Source organism: Ochlerotatus camptorhynchus, unplaced genomic scaffold, assembly GCF_037179485.1.
Source record: "Ochlerotatus camptorhynchus isolate MF236.1 unplaced genomic scaffold, CSIRO-AGI_Acam_v1.1 ptg000417l, whole genome shotgun sequence".
Taxonomy (NCBI): Eukaryota; Metazoa; Arthropoda; class Insecta; order Diptera; family Culicidae; genus Ochlerotatus; species Ochlerotatus camptorhynchus.
The window spans coordinates 953,905-977,309 of record NW_027040903.1 but is presented as its reverse complement, the minus strand read 5'-3'; the positions used below and the strand labels follow the sequence as shown (position 1 = coordinate 977,309).

Sequence of the window (23,405 nt, the reverse complement as noted above, 5' to 3'; positions counted from 1 at the left end):
GGTCCCCGGTTCATGAGTTGATGGGTCGATAGGTAGGGTGTTGGAGCTGCCTTCCTGGCACGTCGGTAGCATTGGTGCTCAGCACGGAAAACAAGATCGACGGAAAAAAACAAACCAAAGGAAAAAAAAGCAAACTAGGTAGCTAGAAGCTCCAGCTGGATTTTTATCCGGCTTCAAAATTGGAACAACTTTTGCACTTTTCCATTTATCAGGAAAGTATGCCAAATGGAAACATCTGTTAAATAGTTTAACCAAGAAAGACAAGGTACTCTCTGGGAGTTTTTTGATGAGGATACAGACAATTCCATCATCACCTGGAGCTTTCATATTTTGAAACTTTTTAGCTATTGATCTTACTTCGTCCAAATCAGTTCCACAGGAATCATCAAACATATTTTACCGAGAGAAAATTTTCAGATAATCCCGAGCAACCTGATTCTCAATAGGACTAGTAAGACCCAAACTGAAACTATGGGAGCTCTCGAATTGCTTAGCAAGTTTCTGAGCTTTTTTTTCCGAATTTGTGATCAAAATTTAACCACCTTCTATTTTCAAAAGTTTTGTTCCTCTGGCGGAGAATCGCTTTTTAATTAGTTTTTGCAAATTCCATCAGATAACTTTCATGGAAGGATCGCGTGTTCTTTGATATTGCCTACTACGAACATTTTTAAGACGGATCAAGAGCTGAAGATCATCGTTTATTATTATTGAATTTAACCTCGCATTTTGGTACTGAGGTAGCTCTTGCTTCAACTATAGAAGTAGCCAGAGAAGCTATGTTCCATATACTATATGTTCGATATTGCTCCAAAGCAGCTCTATGGTTATTGAAAGTAGAGCTGTTGGGATTAGACATTATTTCTTCGTCTATTTCAAACGTTACTGGAAGGTGATCAGAACCGTATTCAGCATGGGTAACCAATTGGCTACAAAGTTGACATGAATCAGTTAAGACCAAATCGATAGTTGACGCATTTCTTGCTGAAAAAAAGCATGTTGGATTATTTGGATATTGAATAGTGTAATAACCTACAGAACAATCATCAAACATAATATTACAATTGGAATTGCTTTGAGCATTATTCCATGAGCGGTGTTTTGCATTAAAATCATCAATAATGAAGAATTTAGACCTATGACGGGTAAGTTTGAAGGTTACCCTTGAGAAAATTCTTTTGCTGAAACAGCAAAAAAGGTTATCTTCCATTTAATTCCACTTAATTAATTTTGGTATCCATGACAGATACATATTTCGACTACAATGTGCAGTCTTCATCAGTGTCATTTCCACTACAGAACTTATCAAAATCTAACCCTTTTAAGCAGTGGCGTTTTATTAACCTCAATCTACCTGTGCACGAACTCTTAGACATAGACAATTATCAAAATATTGCTTGCAATGTATAAATATCGAGTAAACTAGAAGGTTAAGAGCATTTTACAACCGGTTCGGCATTAAATCTGGTTTTGAAAGTTGGTGCACAGGTTAAAAGTGAGGTTACGGGACGCCACTGTGACCTTAAGAGAAAGTTCACCGCTCCGAAAAAAATAATTACGTTTTGATTTTTCTAAAAGTATTTGGAAAAGGTATCAAAAATTTAACATAATCACTTTTTTTTTCTAATTTTTCAAAGAAAATTCACGTGAAAAAAAAATTTTAAGTCATTATGGCATAGAGTTGGACTCAAAAAACCACAAAACATCGACTTTTCGGTTTTGCTGAGAGTCCAATTTTTTTTTTCATGATGATATAGAAAAAATATTATTACATGTAATTTTTGTCAAGAATCTTAGGATCCCAATATTTTTAGAACAATAAAAACGAGCCGAAACGAAATTTTTATTTTCGGGCCGGTAGTACTCAGCCTCTAGGTAAAAATGTCCTTCTTACTACACTGAAACAAAGACCATAGTTAGGAATACTATTTTGCAGAAAACACTTATTTTCAGTATAACTACGCTTAATGCCGTTAAATCTACCATGATTTCAGTATAGTTGACTAAAAATATAATCAAATTTACTACCATTCTGTCAAAACTACTATGCTTACTCAAACGGCATAGTAGTTTTGATAGAAAAAATAGTAAAATTAAATGAATTTCGTTTCTGCACAAATCTATTGGTGGGAGTATTTAATTTAAACCATCAATATAGTATTTTTGCCAATGGATTTTGTTTCTGTGTAAGCACACGCGGTGCTTTGTCTATCTTTTCCGAACGAGTTTAAACAAAAAAATGTTTCAATTCCGTTCTAACGCATAGAAACGCCATGGAAAAAAATCACTAGGAGCGCTTCTTTTGTTTTTGAGAAAAATAGGTAACATTCATACTATGTGCTATAATAGATTTTGTTGTACCTATTGACCTAACGCATCGGAACAAACGTGTGTTTGATTTGTGCACGGTGAAATCATTTTTCTGTTCGATATAACGAGAATAGGCGATAAAGACGAAACAGCGCTTTACCCTATGTATTTGATCATTCTAAACGCCACATGTAAATACATACACCCATGTTTGAAATTTTCATTAATTACACACTTTGCGCCATTAAACTCTAGGTCCACCTTTCCTGTATTGTCCTTGTGGATCCTAATCAAGTGGTCCTTGACAAGTCTCACTCTCGTCCTTGCACCAAGTGCGCTTGATCCATTTTCACTCACGCTCACAAACCCGAGAAGCCGACAGTTGCGTGTCTTAAAAGTTTCCAATACTGACTGAAGCCATTGCCACCATTCAATCTCTCTCTTGGCAACAACTTGGATTTTTTTCGTAGAAAACTCATCACCATGTACTATCGTTCCGCATTTCTATTGTATATTAAGTGGACACATCGACTGTTTGATGACGGATACTTCTCGCCTTGAACAGTTCAACGAATCATTTAATTTTGAGGAGATTTCCGATATATCCCACACAGGCTATTTTTACCATTTTCAAAATTTTCCACATCCCGTCACAATTTACTACAGAGCTTTGCATCTACATACATATATTTTGCTGTTCGATTGTTGCAACCATTAATCAATCCGTGTCAGCGCTCTATCAATCTCCGACGTACATGCAGGAAAGCAACAGTAGGAATGTGGCCCGTCGGTCACTTCGTAAGCCTCCTAGATAAAGACATAATGAAAATATTTACGTGTCTGATGTCCACTTTGCAATGTGGTGTAGGAACATTAATTTTTTCGCGATTGTAATTCTTGAATCATTTTCCTGTGCGACACAAAGTCTAATAAGTTTGCTGGCACCGACCGGTGCGAGTCAGCTGCCACAAGTATGTGGTAGGTATATAACTGCATATATCTGTTTTGCTCATCTTTTCTGCTTTGTGTGTCGTATACATATGACGAGTACTGTGTCGATCGCTCAGATTAACTTAGAAGCTCGTCATCATTGCAATTTGTATATGCACACAATGAGCACGCGATGTTCTTTTCGTGTAAGACACTGTTAAGTGTTTAGCGTACGTAGTCAATTTTAAGTGGTTTTTCAGAGCTTCGTGTTGCTCAACAAATTGACGGTCTTGAAGTATGGTTATCTTCTAATTTATTGTGATTATTTTACATTGGGATGCAGAATTATAATTAGTATTATTATAAAGAGGCCGTAAGTGAACAGTTTTTGCATGCTCGACTTATGTGGTTAACTGAAATATGAAGGGCGTAATATCGTTATTGACCTCGTAAATACTGAACATAAATAATTCTTAATAATGTAGTTGAATAGACCACAGTGTTAAATAGCTAATTTGAGCAACATGGGAATGTATTGTAGATGAAAGTGATACTTTGTGATATATCACAAAACTTAAAACACCTATTTAAACAAGCACTTCAAAACTAATTTACTTTCACCTACCGAAAAAGATTTAGACTTGTTCTACATGTGGTTCATTTTTATACCTGTGATCTTGACTTTTATACCTAGGGAATGAGTACTTAAGGGTAAGTTTAAAGAAGGTCACATGATTAGTTTTAAGGTTTCTGCAGACAATTTAAGAGAACATAAACAATGTTATGGAAATCTTAATAGTGTTTGGAAACCTTCATTAAAATTAGAGAATCTTAGATAAAGCCGCAGAAATCCAACGAAATTTAGTGAACCTCAGAAAAGTTCAGGGTACTTTAGGACCTAAACAAAATTCGAGAACCCTCAGAAAAGCTTTGAAAACATAAAATTAGTTTACATAGTTGAAGATGCAAAATTTCAAATAACAGTAAAGAGAGATGATCAAACCGATTTGTACCTTCCTAAAGTTATCCTTGCTCGCTTTCTACTCTCTATATACAATTTTCACACTGCTATACTCTAACGGAACTATCAACTCTATACTTTCATCTCCATCTGTCGTATAAAAATTACCACTTTAGTCTGTTATTTGAAAGTTAGCATCTTCAACTATGTAAATCGTTGACTTCACGTAGAAGTAATACAAAAACATATAGTCAAAGTATAAAATTAGTTCAGAAAACCTCATCAAAATTTAAGAAATGTCAAGAAAGTTAATGCATTTATGGAAGTTCAAGGAAAAGTTCAAGAATGACTCATATTTAATCCATCCATTAGTGTAGATTATATATCATTATTGATAGGTTGGTTGGTTGGTTGTCTTTATTATGGAGATTTTCAGCCAGACGCTGGTTCATCTCCGGATTATTGATAACAATTGGTCAGAATGTACTATTTCCTACTAAAAAATAAAATATAGACCAAACAAAGTAGACGGCTCAGTGTGACATTCGGGCTAATATCTCTCCGTTTTTACATAAATCAATCAATTCCTTAAAATGCAGTTTCGATATCGTTTGACTTAAATGAAGAAAAAAAAGTCGAAAGTTCGCGTGCGGTTTTGAATTGAGGGATCACGCGGATTTCCTGCGATTTTGATACAATGTTGGCGAATTTTGTTTAAAATTTCTCTTAACAGCCCTTATCATCAATACAGGGTAGCCAGTGAATTCTCATTTTGAAATTCCCGGTTCATATTTTTAAAAAAATCCCGGTCGTTAGTATTCAACAAAAAACGAAATTGTACGCATCTTTCGGAGGTTATTTGTAGGTAAATAAAAGCAAAATTACAGAAAGTATTTTTTAAAGTTGAAAATATAAATTAAACTCTATGAGTCACTTAATGTATTCAAAAATAATCATTGATTTTTCGAGATACTTGAACAATCAATTCGTATCACTTTTTTATGCTCGATACATGTTATGATTTCAAAGCCTTGGGCGTAGTGGTTAACATCCATACCTCTCACACCAAAGTCACGAGTTCAAATCTCACCCCCGGACAAGTTACGAATGACCCAAGTGTGTTAAAGAGACTATAATAAAAAAAAATCAAAGCCTTAGAAATGATTGAGTAACTAGACCAAAAGCTATCTGGAATCTGGGGCTTTGACATTTGTGTAGACAGGGTGTCGACTCAAAGTCGAAAATAAAATTCCCTGACCTTTTGATTCCCTTACCGTAGTGTAAATTAGGGTTAGTTTAAAATGAGCAGCAGGGTAAGCTTTCGAAAATATCAAGAATAGCATACTCATGGCACGTACAACAGAACTTGATACTAATACAATTTTTACAGAACATATGACCGACTACCTACGAAGGATTTGAATAGGCCTTGGACTATAAATACATATTATAATATAATAATGAATAACTACTGCTCATAATTTCACAGCCAAATAAAAATCAACCCGTAGACGATCCTTTCTCTTAACATATAAATTATTGTAAAATAGCAGAGCAGTGATTATTCTTGCTTTGGCAAACGAACCTGAGGATGCACTGCTCATGCATTAGTCAGTTTCGTACTCTCTGGAACTCCATATGACAACCGCAGACATAGCAAAATAATTTAAGTTTAATTATCATTAACATTTTATTCTCTCAGTGAGTTCACATTACAACGAGAAATTGCAAGTTGAATATGTGTTTATTTTCGGAATACTTTTAAAAATGTTTATCATTTGAGCAGAACAATTTTCTCCTGCAAACTCTCGGCTTCTTTTTGAGCATCTTGAGCTTCCGGAATCAAGAACTTCTTTCATACGACGATCCTTGTCTACATGGAAAGCGAATGCGATTTGTCGAACTCGCTGAATAAGTTTATTCAAAATTTGTAAGTTTTCCAACCCGCCTGCATGAGTAACACCATCATAGATCTGACGTCGCGCTACGACTGATGATATGATATGATGATATGGAACTACCACTCATTGTAGCAAGACGCCTGTCAGTAGCTGTGGGTTGGCCTCGTTGTTCAACTTGATCAAGCTTAATAACCTCTAATTGTACTCAATCTGCCATTGTCTGAAGGGTCAAAAACGGATAGGGTAGATCCGTGAGCAACATCGCCCACGTGCACCTACGGGATGAATGAGAATCTCCTTCCAACAGCAGAATCATACAACCGGTCAAAAAGCAAGCCATCCAACACGAGGATACCCCAATGAGTGGGGAGAAGAGCCCACCCTTTATTCACGAAATGTTAACGACAGGGAGTTGGCATTCCCACTCTCCCCATCCATTTCGTTTCAATTGGGTGCCCTGGTGGTCCCTTCCCTTCCCAGCATTTATTGATTCATTTGAAAATAGAATATTTTTATGCAAATGTTATATTTTGGAAAAGTATATAAGAAGACTTGATGATGAAGTAACTTACCTAGGTATCTGATAACCATGTTTTTTTTCTTCTTGTATATTTGTTGCATATATGGAATCATTTTTGAAATGCCCTCTCAAACAAACTTTTTGATAAATACTGCAACGCAGATTTAAACTCAAAAAATGTAGAAAAATCTGCATTACTATCCCTTTCGACAGTTCCTCAAGTTTTTATTACCTTCTTTTTTTAATTTTTGAAGATGAAGCTTATTGCACAATGTATTGAAAACCGATCAGGGATCCCACTGCATCCTTGAGTAATTACTTTTTTCTTTTCCAGTGTCTATATTTTCTACCACTCTTGCCTTCGTCCTCTGTAGATTCGCCATCTGAAATTTCACTATTCTCTTCTTTATAAATCGCTTCAGCTTGAACTTTTATTTTTTCCCTGTCTTGCGCCAATAGTACCCATTCATTAAGATTTATACATGAATATCTACTAAAGTCCTGATCTAGAGATTTTTTCCAAGTTAAGCTAGGACGTCCTTCCTTTTTCCTTTTGAAATTCATATTGAATGCTAGTCTGATGGCATGATTATGTTCTCTCCTCAAAATGTGACCGTAATAACTGATCCTACCTACTCTAACTCTTCTGTTGATAGTTTTACCGTCGAGCAATTTCGTAGCGTTAAATTTCGATTTTCCATTTCGCTTACATTGACTGTATATATTACGTAAAATTAGCTTTTCATAATTAGCTATAGAAATCCTGCTCTTTTTCGTAAGAACGGCTACTTTAGTGCCATAGATAAGTGCTGGAGCTAATACTGTTTTATATATAGTCTTACCTAATTCCCAACTTAGATGAAACTGTTTACAAAAATCTACTATCATTCTGCTAGTTTTCAAAGAATTCCTACACCTTTCTCTGTTGGTTAATTTTCTATTCAGTGCTGCTGTTAGACATACTCCCAAGTATTTAATGCGATCACTAACCTTAAATATTTTTCCATTTAAATTAATCTCTTCTGGTTGTTTTGCTTTATTGTTGGGATATCTAAACATAATCTGGCTTTTATCATAATTTATACTTAAGCCTACTTTCTCCAACTCTTGTGTGAGGATTTTCACTACTTTCTCCATCTCTCTCATGCTCCTAGCAATGATCAATAAGTCATCAGCTAACGCCAGGATTAGAGGAAGTACTAAACAGTCAAAGTCTAAAAGTTTTAATTCTGGAATTTCTTTCGAGACATTGGTCAAAACTTCCTGCATCAAAATATTAAATAACAATGGTGAAAGAGGGCAGCCTTGCTTAATGCCTTTACAACGTTTAACTTCTTCTGAGTATTGAAATTCCCAAAATACCCTAGTCATTTCATCTTTAACGCACATCAGAATTCTATCCACTAATCTTGAAGGAACATCTAAGCATAGAAGAATATCCTTAAGAGTCTGAACCTTAACTGTATCGAAAGCCTTTCTTATATCTAGTGCTAACACTATTAGGTCATTACCACTATTCTAATGTCTGACGTCGCGCTACGACTGAAGGCCTAAACGCAATGTGGGCGGAAACGTCAAGTTTGACAATTGTCACAAATGACATCAAGATGCCTAACCGCAGTCGATTTGATTCTAATTAGTTTTCAATCCAACAAATAGGCTTACTCAGATCGGGCTTTTCCGCTACCACTGCCGTTCCGCTGCCATTTCGCTTGGGCCTTGACTCTTCCCTCATGTTTTCAAAAAGATATCCTGCATTTACCGAGGGGGGCGGCACATCTAAATCTCAATTCTAGATGCTCAACAAATCTTCTTTCATTTCTCGCATCTACTTGCATCGCGCGTCATATTTGTGCAGGAAATCTTCAGAATTGTCATCAATCTTCTTTCTATCTACTCAGCGTACGTGCAGCTAACCACAGCAAAATACATTTTTTCCTGCACCGTAGATAGAGTCGTCCCCTCGGCTTTTACCGAAAAATCTCTCTCTGCATTGGCGTTGCCATGCGATAAGCAGCAAATCATTTTCACAACCAACAATAGTTCTGAATATGCCGACTAATAACCTGTGCCAAAAAACGTCCAGGCGTTCCTTTTTGCGATCATATTGATCAAATGTGCATTTACCTGTGCAATATTGTTCAGATTATCAATGTCAGGTTGTCAAATAATTGCAATACAGAAACCACCATCAAGATAGTGCTATAACATGTTATAAATCTGTAGTCTGAGCCATCAGCAGCGAGTCATTCAAACCGTTTTTAACATCTTGGTAGGAAGCTGACGTTGGTTCGATTTTGTCTTTCTGGACGCCTTGTATAAATTTTCGTATTTGCGGAGTAGTTTTGATTACCCTCTGAACAGCAGCACTATTTTCCAAACATCGGTGATCGCAAAACTTTAGCGGGAATTTTTGGGCCGATCCATGGACACTTGCAGCAACTTGTTCGAAGAGATACCGGCAAGGGCATCCATAAACGCAGCGAGTAGATCTGATGCCCGGGATCTTCCCAAAAACTTTGACGTCATGAACTGATAAAATTTCAAAGATTGTTATTATGTGTCCCACACATGATTTTTTGCAATGTGATCAACATATTTTTTTTCCCTGACCTACACTAAAATTCCCTAACATTCCCTGACTTTCCAGGCAATAAATAAAATTCCCTGACTTTCCAGGTTTTTCCAGGTAGTCGACACCCTGTGTAGAGCCTGAAACTAGATCTTTTCTTTAAAATTTGTGATAAATAACAATCTTCGTGATACAAGATTTGAAGCAAAAATTATTAAAATGTGAAATTTTGAAATTTTTTCAAGATGGCCGATTTTTAAAAAAATAACATACTTATGGGTCGTAGAGTCATAATTTTCAAGGCTCTAAGACTTGGAAGCATTTTAAGGGTTCTAACAAATTACAGAACAATCTATAAAATCTTACGGACATCTAGAATTTTTAATAAAATTTAAAAGTATTCAAAGTGTTAGCAAATTCTTTAAGGGAAAGCGGACGTCATACATTTTTGGAAAGTCATAACCAGTTTTTTCGTTTAAAACTGAAATTCTGTCAATGGACAAGTAGGCAAGTAGAATGCAATGACCATAATTTCATGAACGAAGTTTTCGTTTTGAACGAAAAAACTGCTCTTGAATTTTTGAAAATTAATTATGTCCCCTTGTAACAATATTTAACAGTTGTCACAAATGAAGCCAAGATGTCTAACCAAAGTCAATTTGGTTTTAACAGTTTCCTACCCGTTCACCACTGCCGTTCCGCTTCCACTAGCATTGCGTTCGGGCATTTACTCTCAATATTAGTCGTAAAAAAGTGACTTTAGTGATTAAATTTTAAGAATTAGTTTATCCTTGATTTGTTCTCCTTGCTGAACAGCAATGCTACCGACGCCAGGGAGGCAGCTCCCACACCTGGACCCTACCTATCGACCTAACAACTCATGAACCGGGGACCAACGGCTGTACTTCCCTAGGTAATTTTAGAATATTTCAAAGGAGTTGGGAAAAAAAAACTTTAAGGAAAATTCCTACGAGATTCTGATGAGATTTGTATGGGGATCGTGAGTAAAATGATAGATGAATTTGGAGAAGAATTCCAAGAGAGTTCAACAAGAAACAAAGTTCTAAGAGTGTTATGAGGATAATTTAAACCCTAGTGCGAAAGATTTATCACAGAGTTTCAATAAAATCGATTGCAAAAAAAATTTCTGAAATTCCTGATAAAGAAAGAAATTTTTTAAAATACTTCAAGGGGTTTCTAAATAAAATTTCGAGATTTCTGTTAAGAGTTAAAAGAAAATTTTGAAATGAATTTCAAAGGAATCAAAGTCTCCGAATAGGTTCAAGGGAATTCTAAGAAGGATTCCAATCAAATTTTTAGAAGGGGTTTCAAGTAGATTCCAAAAATAATTTAACGCTAATTATTATGCGGAGTGCTTTCTGGTTAATTTGAGAAGAATTCCATGATAATTCAGAGCAGAATTCCAAGTTATTTCTGAATTCATATCATGAGAATTATGAATAATGAAAAATTAGAACCCCGGAAAAGAATAGTTCAGATTCGGTTTTTACAAATATTTGTTTCCAATGTCCAGCATCATCAATATTTTCTTTTAAGGCCCATTCACTTTACATCTGAAATTGAAACGACAAAATCAATTTGAAATATTGCTGAGTGATTAAATTCTACAAACAATAAGATGGAAACTGATGAAAATTATTCAGCAAATAGAGCAAGACATTCATGTGATAAAGAATCACTCTGTTTTAATGGTTTATTCTGAAATTTTGGTGTAATAATTTGTTCCTATGGTATGGTAAATTTATTTTCGCAGGCCACTCTGTCGCTGGTTCGCTGCCCACCCTGCCAATAATTTATTATTATATTTTTCAACTATCAATTGACTTTTCATTCAAGACTTCAGAAACTTTCTGATCTAATGAACTTAAAACTGGTAAACATTTAGAATTAATAGTATATTTTTGTTAATTACTTTATTTGATCAGACTCAATCGAATGAACTTTACAGATCCGAGGCACATTATACAATATAATACATACACTATAGTCAAGAATTACAATACAAAAAACACCTCATCCTTCGCTATCCAATAAGCTTCTTCCATCAGAACGGGATTCACTTCCAGTGGTTTCCAAATATGGCAATATAGCAAATCGTGGTTTTCATTTATACACTCATCACGAAATTGGGAAAGTTTCCCCTACCCCGACGATGCTGTTGGTTTGCGTGGGTGGTCTTCGCTTTGCAACGAAAGGGCTTACCAAGTTTTGTTTACAAAAGTTGATAGGCTCTTTTCAATTGTTGGACGAGATTTCAAAGCCTATACTGAAGATCCGAGAGATGTCGCCCCTTCAGTGGTAGGAAAATCATTTTTGCAGTATGGAGAATATCAGAAAATCCACGATTTGTGACTAAACATGCTTTCACAGAAGGAAACAAATAAACGAGTGTTTACCTTATCACCATAGTAATGTACTCGTGCAATTTTTGTGCATCTAAAACTACCCATAAAGATGATAATGAATAAAAACTGAAAATTTTGATGCATTTCCAAATGGTTTCCTACCATTCCCATACATTCGAAGTGACTGGCCCTCTGGATGTGGATGATGTCAAAAAAAAAAACAAAACATGATTAATTGGGACCTCGCCAGTCACTTACCCAAGCGTCTGCACGTGGTGACGGGTCTAAGATGAAAGAGGTCGAGGATTGTTCGTGACGCGCCTTCATCGTTATTTGCCGTGCAAGGGGGTTTCGTCGGCGATGTTAGTCGGACCCGAAGCCGAGTTAAATGTTCGGGTTTTATAGCATACGCCTAACATCTCTATTCGAGGGGTATTAATACCACACAATAAGAAATTATAACGGAATTAAAAGGGAATACAGCAACACACTCAAAAAGCTCTTCATAAAGGAATTCTGGTAAAAGGTTCTACAAAATTAAAAGATTAGTTAAAGCTGTAATTAATGGAATTAATTTAATTACAGTGCATTTCTGCGTCGGAGTTAAAGGATTCCGTTAACAGAAATTCAAACCTAAGATTCAGATTTTTTTCAAGATCCTATGTAGTGTAATGTAATAAAATCCATACCTAAAAAATATTGATTTTTAACTAATTAAAGGAATTTAAATGAACCCGAATTTTTGTTTTCACATAACGTGAGCGAGTTGACCAATACTTGATTGTAAAATTTAGTGTTTATGTTTAACTTACACAATCTAGTTTCAAATACTGATAAGAAATCTCAGCACTCACCTCTCTTTTTATTATAGTTGTGTTATGGTATTCCGATTGAAAATTTTACAATTTAACTTCTATCAACTCGATCTTTTTCTTGCTTCAGATATTTTTGCTCATTCAATAATCACTTGTTCCGCAGCACATGCACTGGAGAATTCCACGCATTTATCTCTCCTTCGGAAACAATAAACTTCTATGTCGCACGTATCACACTGCTGCAATTTTTGTATTCCTATTTACTATAAGATGCTCTTCTTCAACTGCCTTTTAATCAATCACACACACACGCAATTTGTAAATTTTCTTCAACCACGCGCGCGCTCACTGCACTCTTTCTTTGTTATGACACAGGGGCTCTCCTTTTTTCTTCGCTCTGCTTATTCTTCACGATGCACTGCACCACACTTTCCTTCAACCCGCCTCACTCGCATGCAGGGGGGGTACTACACTTCACACTTTTGCACACACATTTGTTGCTCTTTTTCCGTTTTATTTTCTCATGCGCTCTAATGCTTTGTTGATACTCCTTTACTCTTTTACTCTTCTTCTCTGCACGTTGATCTCACTGACTGATGTTCGAAATGTTGTAGGATGAATGCTTGGACTCGGTCGGGAGTCGGAGTGCAGAGGTCGGACTTTTCTGTATTTGTTTTTATTTAGCTATTCCCGTCGAGCCGGATTGGTCTGGATTTTCGTGATTCGTGTCTGAAAGAAAACGATAATTTAAAGATGATCAATGTCGTTTCGATATCAAAGTATCTAATCGATTATAAAAGATTAAATATTCATGATAACTGGGAAGACTTCCTTCTTCGTAGTGCAACGTGGAATTTTCCTCGAGCGATGCTTCGATTTGGAGTCAATATTTCACGCAAAAACTACACTTCGTCAGCACGAAAAGAAGATTTTCTTTATTGAGAGACTGCAATCTTCTGTGATTATATCACACTTCCTCTATCATATCGTATAATTTTGCTTGCTCTGTTGCGTCCCATTGGATATCCAAGTACCTGCTACTGTAGTAGGCAATCAAGAAACGTCACATTTTACACCATTTTATGACATCCGAAATCGTGCACAAACGGTTCCGAAGAGTTAGCGGTACGTGTGCCGAAAGTGAAACAAAAAGTTCTACACCGTTTTCTATGAACGCAATTTGACGAATGATTGCCTCTGGTTGGGAACAAAGTAATAGAATTTTCCACTATTCCTCAGTACAGCTAACCTACTCTTTCTCTCTGTATTAGCCGCGACCGGGAGGCGAGTATGTGTCACTCGGTGAGACTGTATGTTACTGTTATTTTTTGTTTGTTTCGGCATCATCATCACACCGATTCGCTGTGGGCCAGAGATGGGAAATTGTGTGAGGGGACAGCGACTAGACAGGGATCGAGTTGGTGCAATCAGTATGCAGTGAATTCTCTAGTAGCGCCAGAGTTAAACTCACTATAAGGCGTTAAACGTGACTCTCCGAAGATTTTGTAGATCATCGCTTTTAGCTATTCCTCACGATCGAACTAACTACGGTCACAACAATCCTGTTGACTCGTGCCTTCGTGTGTTTAATGATGTAGGAGAAGAATTTTACTATGCTTTATTGAAAACGACAGTCGAAAATAGGTTTAGGCTTAGATTAGTTGCAAAGATTTCGGTTTGTACGATTTATAGACGAAGACGGTGTGAATACTGGTTTTGGACGAATTTTAAAGATCTCGAACTTGTAAAACATGTAAAACAGGAAAACATATATAAGATCTTAGCAGACTTTTCAAAATCTTCAAGATCTCGCATTTGTAAGATAGAATCCACAAATGGCCGTTATTATGCTTGTCTTGTCTTGTCACTTAAATGTTTGATGACTGAGATTATCAGAAACTGCACAAATTTCTTGTACGAAAATATATCAACACTTTTGCTGCACTGCTGTGCATATGTAGATGTTGATAGAATTTCGTACCCGAAATCCTTGTAATTGCAGAGGTTCGTGCCTTCAAAAATTCAAAGGGGCAAGACAGGACAACCATAATAACGGCCATTTGTGGATTGTATCATCTCCGAAATTGAATTCAGTAATTTTCACCGATTTCAACTTCCATGAAAGAAGAACAATGAATGAATATTGTTTTGTTAGTTGAAAAAGGTTCTAGAATCGTGAGTAACTGTAAAGTTCTTGCACACTGAACCAAAACATCTTCCTATCATTGAATGAAATTGATCTCTGGCCATTTGGCGGAATGCTGTTTGGCTGAATACTTGAAAAGACATTTACAATTTTTCTTTTCCTTCATTTAACGTCGGTCTCTGTTCCGCAATCTAGTGCCAATCATCAACGGAATTCCATTGACGGCAATCGAGGGTGCAGGAAGGCAGCTTCCTCACCTGCGTAGGATATCGTACCCATTCAACACACAGGGGCCGGGACCAACGGCTGTACTTCCCTTCCGAAGGAAGACGTGCCCAGAGATTTTTATGCCACAGAAAAATCCCACCGACCTCGGCTGGGATTGAACCCAGACCATTTGGAGTGTGAGAAAGCAGTCACGCTTACCACTGCACCACCGGCGCCGGCCGTTCCAATTTTTGAACACTACTAGATTCATGTGGATTTTTTTTACTTTCCACAATTCTGGTTTTTTGACATTATAAATATGGGATTTTTTGTTAAATTGTACATGTGTGTTTGTGTGTGTGTATTCCCTCTAACCTCCACTGACCGGCAGTGTTATTATGGAAGAACTCTCTCTACAATGTCGCATTTATGGTCATTGTAGAAAGCTTTAGTCCGGGAGTTAGAAGGTGATAGCTCTATTGCAGATCCAGCAACCCATTTCAGAATGTCTGGAAAGTCACGCCCATTCCGAGGTTACTTTCACTTACAATAAGCCCCGCATGTATGCATCACCGTTATCAAATGGATATTGGTGATACATACACACTTCCAGGTTCGAAAAAATTCTTTTCAACCCTGGCATGTACTTAGTTTAATTTCGATATTTAATTTGTAAACAAAAATTTGGACAGCTCTCACCATATTCTGCTCTTCCGCCGCCGTTAATTGCTTCATTTGGAATTCCTTGGACTTTTCTCTAACGCTTCGTATTTCATTCCGTGCTTGGATTTTTTGTTAAATTGTACATTGCACAAAATTGAAATTTTGTATTGTCGATGGATTCGTTATTCTTTTAAAGATAAGCCTTTAGTTATGTAATTGGCATTTTTTTAGCCACCCTTTTTAACATGAGCAGTTTTTTGGAGTTTTTTTTTGTTCTAGTTATTTTTGCAGCTTGTCATAAAATGAAGACAAATCAGAATTAAAAAAAAAAAAATTTCTTTTTTTTCAAACCTGAGCAGTTCTTTGAAGTTTTGGTGTTCGGAATTCGGCCAAACGACCCATTCGACCAAATAGCATTCGGCCAAATAGCATTCGGCCAAACGGCATTCGGCCAAATGGCCAGACACCTTTCATTCAATGATAGGAGGATGTTTTGGTCAGTGTGCAAGAACTTTTCTCTATTGATGTCGAACTGCAGTTACTCACGATTTTAGAAATGTTATTCGCGAAAAATCGGTGAGCAACGGCGCCGGTGGTGTAGTGGTAAGCGTGATTACCTCTCACCCCAGCAGGCCTGGGTTCAATACCAGTCGGCGCCGCCGGGATGTTCTGAGGCATAACATCTCTGATCACGCCTTCCTTCGGATGGGAAGTAAAGCCGTTGGTCCCCGGTTCATGAGTTGATGGGTCGATAGGTAGGGTCCAGGTGTGGGAGCTGCCTTTCTGGCACGTCGGTAGCATTGGTGCTCAGCACGGAAAACAAGATCGACGGACAAAACCAACCAAAGGAAAAAAAAAAAAAAATCGGTGATTGAAGCCATTGTTTAAAAAAAAAAAAAAAAACAGTTACACCCAAATCCGAAACCAGTCCTTACATGAGTGTCTATAACAACTATTTATACTAGCAAACAAACCTTTCAACTTCATTGGGAAGGTGCGCTGTCAAAATTTATCGTTTTTTTCGGGCACCCATCTGCACTCTATATTCTCGACAATTTAAACGATAAATAACGCTTTAATAAAATTGTAAAGCATGATAATTTCTTCACCTGCACATAAAATTAATTACCACGGCATTTAATCTTATTTTATGTTATGATTTCAAAGAAAGCATCAATATTGTTTTTTATATCGTTGACGGAAATAATGCCATTTGCCCGATTTAAACGATAATCTCATTCTTCTCTAATAGTACGTTCAGACTACAGCGTTATAACATGTTATAGCGCTATCTTGATGGTGGTTTCTGTGTTGCAATTATTTGACAACCGTTATAACATATTATAATTGCTCAGTCTGGACAGCGCATAAACTATTGTAGGTGTAAACGGTGATTGCTTTTTACTACATTCGCGTCGTTGTCGTGGATTATAGTCTTTTTATTTTCGTACACTACCATCACCTCTCTCGTACAGCCCGAGTGATAGAACAACATTCACGTAAAAGAAAAACTGTCATATAACCAGCATATCAACAGCTTATAACGAAATGTCTAGTTTTTCTATATTGTGTCTATTTAAATTATGTCTGATCAGTAGTGTTTCCTCTCGTTTATCGTTGCATATTTATTATAATGATAATATAATTGTCACAAGCATGGCATGAGCAGCTCTCATAATAAGAAAAAAAAATTAACACGAAAACGTAACATTTTTCGGCGGCACGGTCGTATGAGAGCTATTTTCGTATGACATTTTAGTTGATGGATTATCACAGAAAATACGTTGACTGCGACCGCTTACATCATTGGACGCCATCATACTCTTCACTGGTAATACTATATACAGAGATTCGTGGAAATATTATCAGACGATTTGGCAACGTGAATTGTTGTGTTTACAAAAGCTGCCAACGCTTCTTGCGGAGCAAAATGTGTCAGCTATGCTGCAAATTTGTTTACGTTGTTTGAATTCTCAGTGAACTGGTGAACAATTTCTCCTTAAATTTCGAATAATATTTACTGAGTATGAAGTGTATTGCCAAGTTTTGCTCTGGTCAAGTTTTGGTCGTGGAACTGCAATGAAGTGTAACAATATGAGATTTTTCCGGTTTCCGAAAAACACTGAACTTCGCAAAAAATGGCTTAAGTTTTGCGGACTAACGTCGGATTTTTTTTAGTGATAGTGATAATGATAATTATTAGGTGGCATCTAACTAAAATATAATGCTTCTTCCAGTACTACTTCAAGAACACGCAATTGTACTTTGCTAAAGAAGAACACACCCATTTTACTGCTATATAACGGCTGGCAACTAAAATTTTGGAATTTCTTTCTCAAGCTGTCAAAAAAAGACAAACATACTTGAAGAAGATCTGATTTATTGAAATTAAAGATACATTGTCCATTGTTGAAAAAAAATTAGTGAACATTTGAAAACGGTCCGTAATCGGATGTTCGGCGAAGCTTCCGTTTGATGTCGGAACAGGAGCGTTGTACGGCCTTCATGTCAACTTTGCGAATGCATCTCTTGATTCTTCCAATCAACTGTTTGCAATTCATGGCTCTCCAGTTATTTTTGTACACCCAGGAGCTCAAAACCCCGAAGAAATCTTCGATTGAGCGACACTGAGGCAGATTTGTCGGGTTGTGGTTTTTGTGTACAAATGGGATCGAATGGGTATTCAGGAACGATTGTGTTTTTTTGGCGTAATGCGATGACGCTTTATCCGGCCAAAACACGTATTGTCCATCAGTATGATGTTTTTGTAGAAACGGGATCAAAATTTTCTTCAAACATTCGTTCTGGTACACATATTGATTGATTGCCAAACCAGAGGGCTTGAACCATGGCACGAGAAAGAGAACGAAGTCCTTTTGCGTCCATAATTTTGGCTGGTCTTCCACTACCTTGCTTGCGAGCAGTTGTTGGGGATCTTAGGATATGATAAACAGTCGAAGCCGCAACATTTTCGCTTTTAAAATGTTGTACCGTATACTTTTTGCCGAGATTTCTGTGCAGTTCGTAGAACTGTACAACGCGCTCGCGAAATACTTCTTGTTTCGACGGAATTTTGAGCAAAACTGAGCAAGCATAAACAAAACAGAAAATACTAGCAGAAAGAGGAGAGAGAGAGCTAACACATACACACTCTTATTTCTCTCTGAGCTCGTTTGTTGTTGAGCATAGAGGCTTCGAAAAAATTCCAAAATTTTAGTTGCCACCCGTTACATATATTTTTTATCTATAAACTTGTTTGAATTTATTCTACTCGATTACAATACTTTTCAACTGAAACATTCTGACAAACGATAAACATACTCGTTTGGCTTATATTTTGACAGTTCCGCTGCGGCCATCTTGAGCCAATCGATCAAGATGGCCGCTTCCGCGAATCTCTATAATATATGTATGGTTTTCCTTTATTTAACGTCAGTCTCTGTTCCGCAATCTAGTCCTAATCACCGACGGACATCAATTGACGGCAATCGAATGTGCAGGAAGGCAGCTTCCACACCTGCGTCGGATATCGCACCCATTCACAACACACATGGGCCGGGACCAACGGCTTTACTTCCCTTCCTAAGGAAGACGTGACCAGAGATTTTTATGCCTCAGAAAAATCCCACCTACCTTGGCTGGGATTGAACCCAGACCTATCGGGGTGTTAGAAAGCAGTCACGCTTACCACTACACCACCGGCGCCGGCATATAATATATGTAGGATTACTACTCTGTCCCCATAGATCAGTCCACGAAAATTTGCCGCACTCTTCCCTCAACCGTATTTTTTTACAGTTTTTCATGGTTTGTTTTGGCTCCCATTCGTTGCCATCTCGTAGGAGCAAAAAGTGATATCTCACGTCACTTTTCAAATAGACCAATGTAACATATCCACCATTTTGAGAAAATCGAAGTTGAAGTTCGACAGATTATTATTTTAACTGTTTAGATACAATACATTTTGCAATACTATTATTAATGGAGTCAGTGAATAATAACGTTGAAAATTCAGTAGAAACGATAAAATCACAATTTAACTTTGAATTTCATGCTACAACATAGAAAAAAAACCACATAGGACGTTTTGACAAGTCGCGTTGTACATCGGACATGTAACATTGGACGATATTTCTCACTGACATAATCAATGAGTGTTAAATTGGACGTTTTGATCTACATGATACTAGATTCCCTTTCACAGATTTCATAGTAGAATACCTAACTTTAGATTGGCCCGCCTTTAGAAAACGAGCACCAATCATGTTAGGCAGTCCGAATGACCGAAGTAACAATCATGTACCCATCATTTCAAAATTTACATTGGGCAATTTTTTAGCTAAGATTTTCTTAAATAAATAAAAGTAAATTTGGATGGGTGTTTTTGTATCAAATACAATAGTTTGTATAGCTTAACTCGATTTGTTTACATGTGTTACATTGGTCTATTTGAAAAGTGACGCGAGATATTAGGGACCATGTACTGATGTGTTGCCTCAACTTGCGGCAGTGAACTATTTTGGTTCATTCACTGTCAAATACACATAAATGAACATCACTCTTTCATACACAGACGGTTGACAGAGAGGGATGCCAGATTTGAAGACATGTCTTCATTTGGATTTGAGTTTTTCCGATCACTGTGGATGATTGATAAAACATATGATGTGATTCATTTCGTGGAGTATTTCTTCGCATGTCTTCATTTGTATTTGACAGCCACACACTTCAATAGCATGCTGCGATTGCCAATTACAATGCTATTTTTGTCTGAACTGGGGATATTTGGAAATTGAAATAGATTTTGGAGTACACAAGGGTAGTTTTGTTTATCGCGAGACAAGTGAAGATTTTGACAACACAATTGAAACCACAAACGAAGTGACAGACGGAGCGGCTCGAAAACTTTGGTGACGCACCTGCTATTGCAATTTTTCAGTGTACCACATGGCAACACCAGTACTACTGGATTGTACCACATGGCAACACTACTAATGGATTTGTGGTACAACACAAAATGACAAAATGATACACTCTTTGCACACTGTCAAATATCATATTGCACACAAAATCAACTATGTTCAAATCAAAACAAAAATACTACCCCATCTGGTGGCTGATGGCACAAGCTTCTAAGAAAATTCTATTACAGCGAACCACATTATTTTAATTGATTTCTTCGCCAGTTAGTCGTCTGTCACTTCGTTTGTGATTGAAACTGTTTTTTTCAGGTAATGACAAACCAGCGAAGCATCAAATCGAATGAAATGATCAAGATAATCAAGATCAAAGGAAGATAAATTTGCTTAGGAAGTACACATGTACATCGAGTTTTTTTTCCTTGGTTTGTTTTCCGTGCTGAGCATCCATGCTACCAACGCCAGGGAGGCAGCTCCCACACCTGGACCCTACCTATCGACCCATCAACTCATGAACCTCATGATTTTTTTTCTATATCTGGAATTTTGCAAATTTGTCTGAACTATTTTGAAAATTGCCACAGGATGAATTCCTCTTCGAATTTATCAGGGTGTCGACTGAACGAAAAAAAAAAACCAAATTCCCTGATAATCCCTGATTTTCTAATAATTTTCAAAAAAAATCCAGTTGCAGTGCCTACCCGGTTATGGCAACACAACCCCATCAGCTATAACTTTCCTCAGAATATATTAGAACTTTATGGACATTTTTTCATGAAATACCATACGAACCTCTAACCCATGAAGAGTATAAGATGTTCCATACATTTTAAAGAATGCAAATATGACAGAAATCTCGTGTTGCCAAAACCGGGAAGGATCTGCATTCTAGGGGGATAAATTCATCCACATCTCCAAATCATCTTCATGGTGACATGCAAATCTCGATTAGCAATTTTCCCGGTTTTCTCCCGGAGTTTTGGAAATTATCGTGGTTTAGGTATTTTAATTAAGCACAAAACTGAAAGTGATGAAGCCTGGTAATTTCTAAGACAGCAGCACCTTTGCTGGATCTTGAATTTGGATCTGCGACAGGTTCGAAGTCATCACAATTTGTGTATGAAAATTTCGCTCAAAACTTTACAGGCTTTTATTTGAAAAGGCTTGAGAATTCTTTAGACTAATTTCCTTTCACAGTGATCTCTCCAGAATTCTTCTAAAATAAATTTGAACTTTTCTCTGGAAATCCCTTGAAATTGTTTTTTATTATAGTACAGACATTCTCTGTCGAACACTCAAAACAAACCCAAAGGCGCCGGTGGTGTAGTGGTAAGCGTGATTACCTCTCACCCCAGCAGGCCAGGGTTCAATCCCAGTCGGCACCGCCGGGATGTTCTGAGGCATAACATCTCTGATCACGCCTTCCTTCGGATGGGAAGTAAAGCCGTTGGTCCCCGGTTCATTAGTTGATGGGTCGATAGGTAGGGTCCAGGTGTGGGAGCTGCCTTCTTGGCACGTCGGTAGCATTGGTGCTCAGCACGGAAAACAAGATCGACGGAAAAAACAAACCAAAGAAAAAAAAAACTCAAAACAAATTCTTAAAATTCATCCTGTCTTCGAATTTTAAACTCTTTCTAAGAATTTCTGGAGCTTTTTTAAAAATTTACATGAAATTCTCCGTAGTATTGACCTCAGACCAACATTTGAAATTCCTTTCGAAATGCGATTGGAATTATACTCGGAATATCCTTATAGATCTACGCATAATTATGTTGTAGTTGTACCCTCAAAATTCACGTTCCTTGGTATTTTTCAAGAATCCTGGAATCCTCTTCACTCTTGAGAGATCTTGTAAAAACTCTTCCAGAGGTTTTCCTAAAGCTCCCTAGAAAATATTCTCTGAAATACCTTGATGTTATCTCTAGAATTCATTCTAAAGTCTGCTCAAATTTGCTTTAGAAAAAATTCTAAAATTCTGTATATAGTTCTTCAAAGTGACTGTAGTTATCTTGAAACTCTAGACCAGTCCAAGGGTCTTGAAATCTTATTGTTTTCGAAGAGACGACGAAGTGTATTTTTCCAAATTTGTCAACTAAATGCATGGGATTTTCCCGGTGACTTAAAATTCCCGCTTTTTCCGGTTTTTTTTCGGTTCACTGGTCACTCTGCATTTCACATATGAAACACTTGTTTTTAATCCCATTATATTTGTTTTGCCTTCAGCACATTTTGAGACCCAGCTCCGTATAAATATTATTCCGGATAATATGCTCCAATGCGCTCAAGGGATTGAGGTTTGCTGGTCACAGCTGGATCGAGCTAATGGAATTGAAAACCATCCTCAAACTACAACGAGTAATCAAGTTGTTTGAAACTAGCGAAGTCAGCCATACTTATTAATATGTTTCTGTTATAAAGAAATATTTCCCTGACTTTGAATGAAATTCCCTGACAATCGCTGATTTGGCAGGTCCAATAAGGAATTCCCTGATATATATTTTCCAGGTAGTCGACACCCTGAGAATTATCTTACAATTCTACTCATCATGGTCCTGAAAATTCTACAGAAATTTTCCCCAGCATTTTCTAAGTATTCTCCCAAAACTTGAATGGGCTTATTCTTCGAGCTATCTCTGAATTTATCCAAGAATTTTTGTAATTACCTTCAGAAATATCATGGATTTCTGAGTTTCCTCTCCTAGGAATTGCGATGAAATACTCCACGAAATTAATCACATCATATTTTTTTCAATCATCCTCAGTGCTCGGAAAAAACTGAAAAAAAAAATCAAATCTCATGCGAGAATTTATTTGCCTTCTATGGATGGAAAACTAACACAATATGCATAAGCATGCTATCAATTGACGTTTGAGCGATTTTTATGAGTTTTAGGCTGGAATAATATTTTGGCGTTTTGAGTGTGAGTGCGTGAAAATGCATGAGAATCTCAAGCGTGAGATTTGTTTACCAGATTCGCAACCGAGTTTTTTTTTCTCTCAGGAAGGCTCAACGAATGAGATTTGAAAATGATTTTCCGAACACTGATCCTCAGAGTTTCCTTCGGTTTCTTATCATATATATCCTGAAGTGCTACTCA

General features: G+C 37.0%; 1 protein-coding gene across 2 annotated transcripts in view; it reads right to left on the bottom strand.

The window, feature by feature from the left end:
- Window positions 1-23,405, bottom strand: part of LOC135711060 (serine-rich adhesin for platelets) — a 76,968-nt gene that overhangs the window by 40,028 nt on the left and 13,535 nt on the right. The window contains exons 1-2 of one of the 2 annotated variants that reach the window (XM_065233805.1): window positions 13,407-13,821; window positions 12,412-13,101 (exon numbers count right to left, since the gene is read on the bottom strand). The gene's annotated coding sequence lies outside the window, so the exon portion shown is untranslated. Of the gene's footprint in view, window positions 1-12,411; window positions 13,102-13,406; window positions 13,822-23,405 lie in introns of those variants that run through there. The other variant, XM_065233804.1, reaches the window with a different exon arrangement.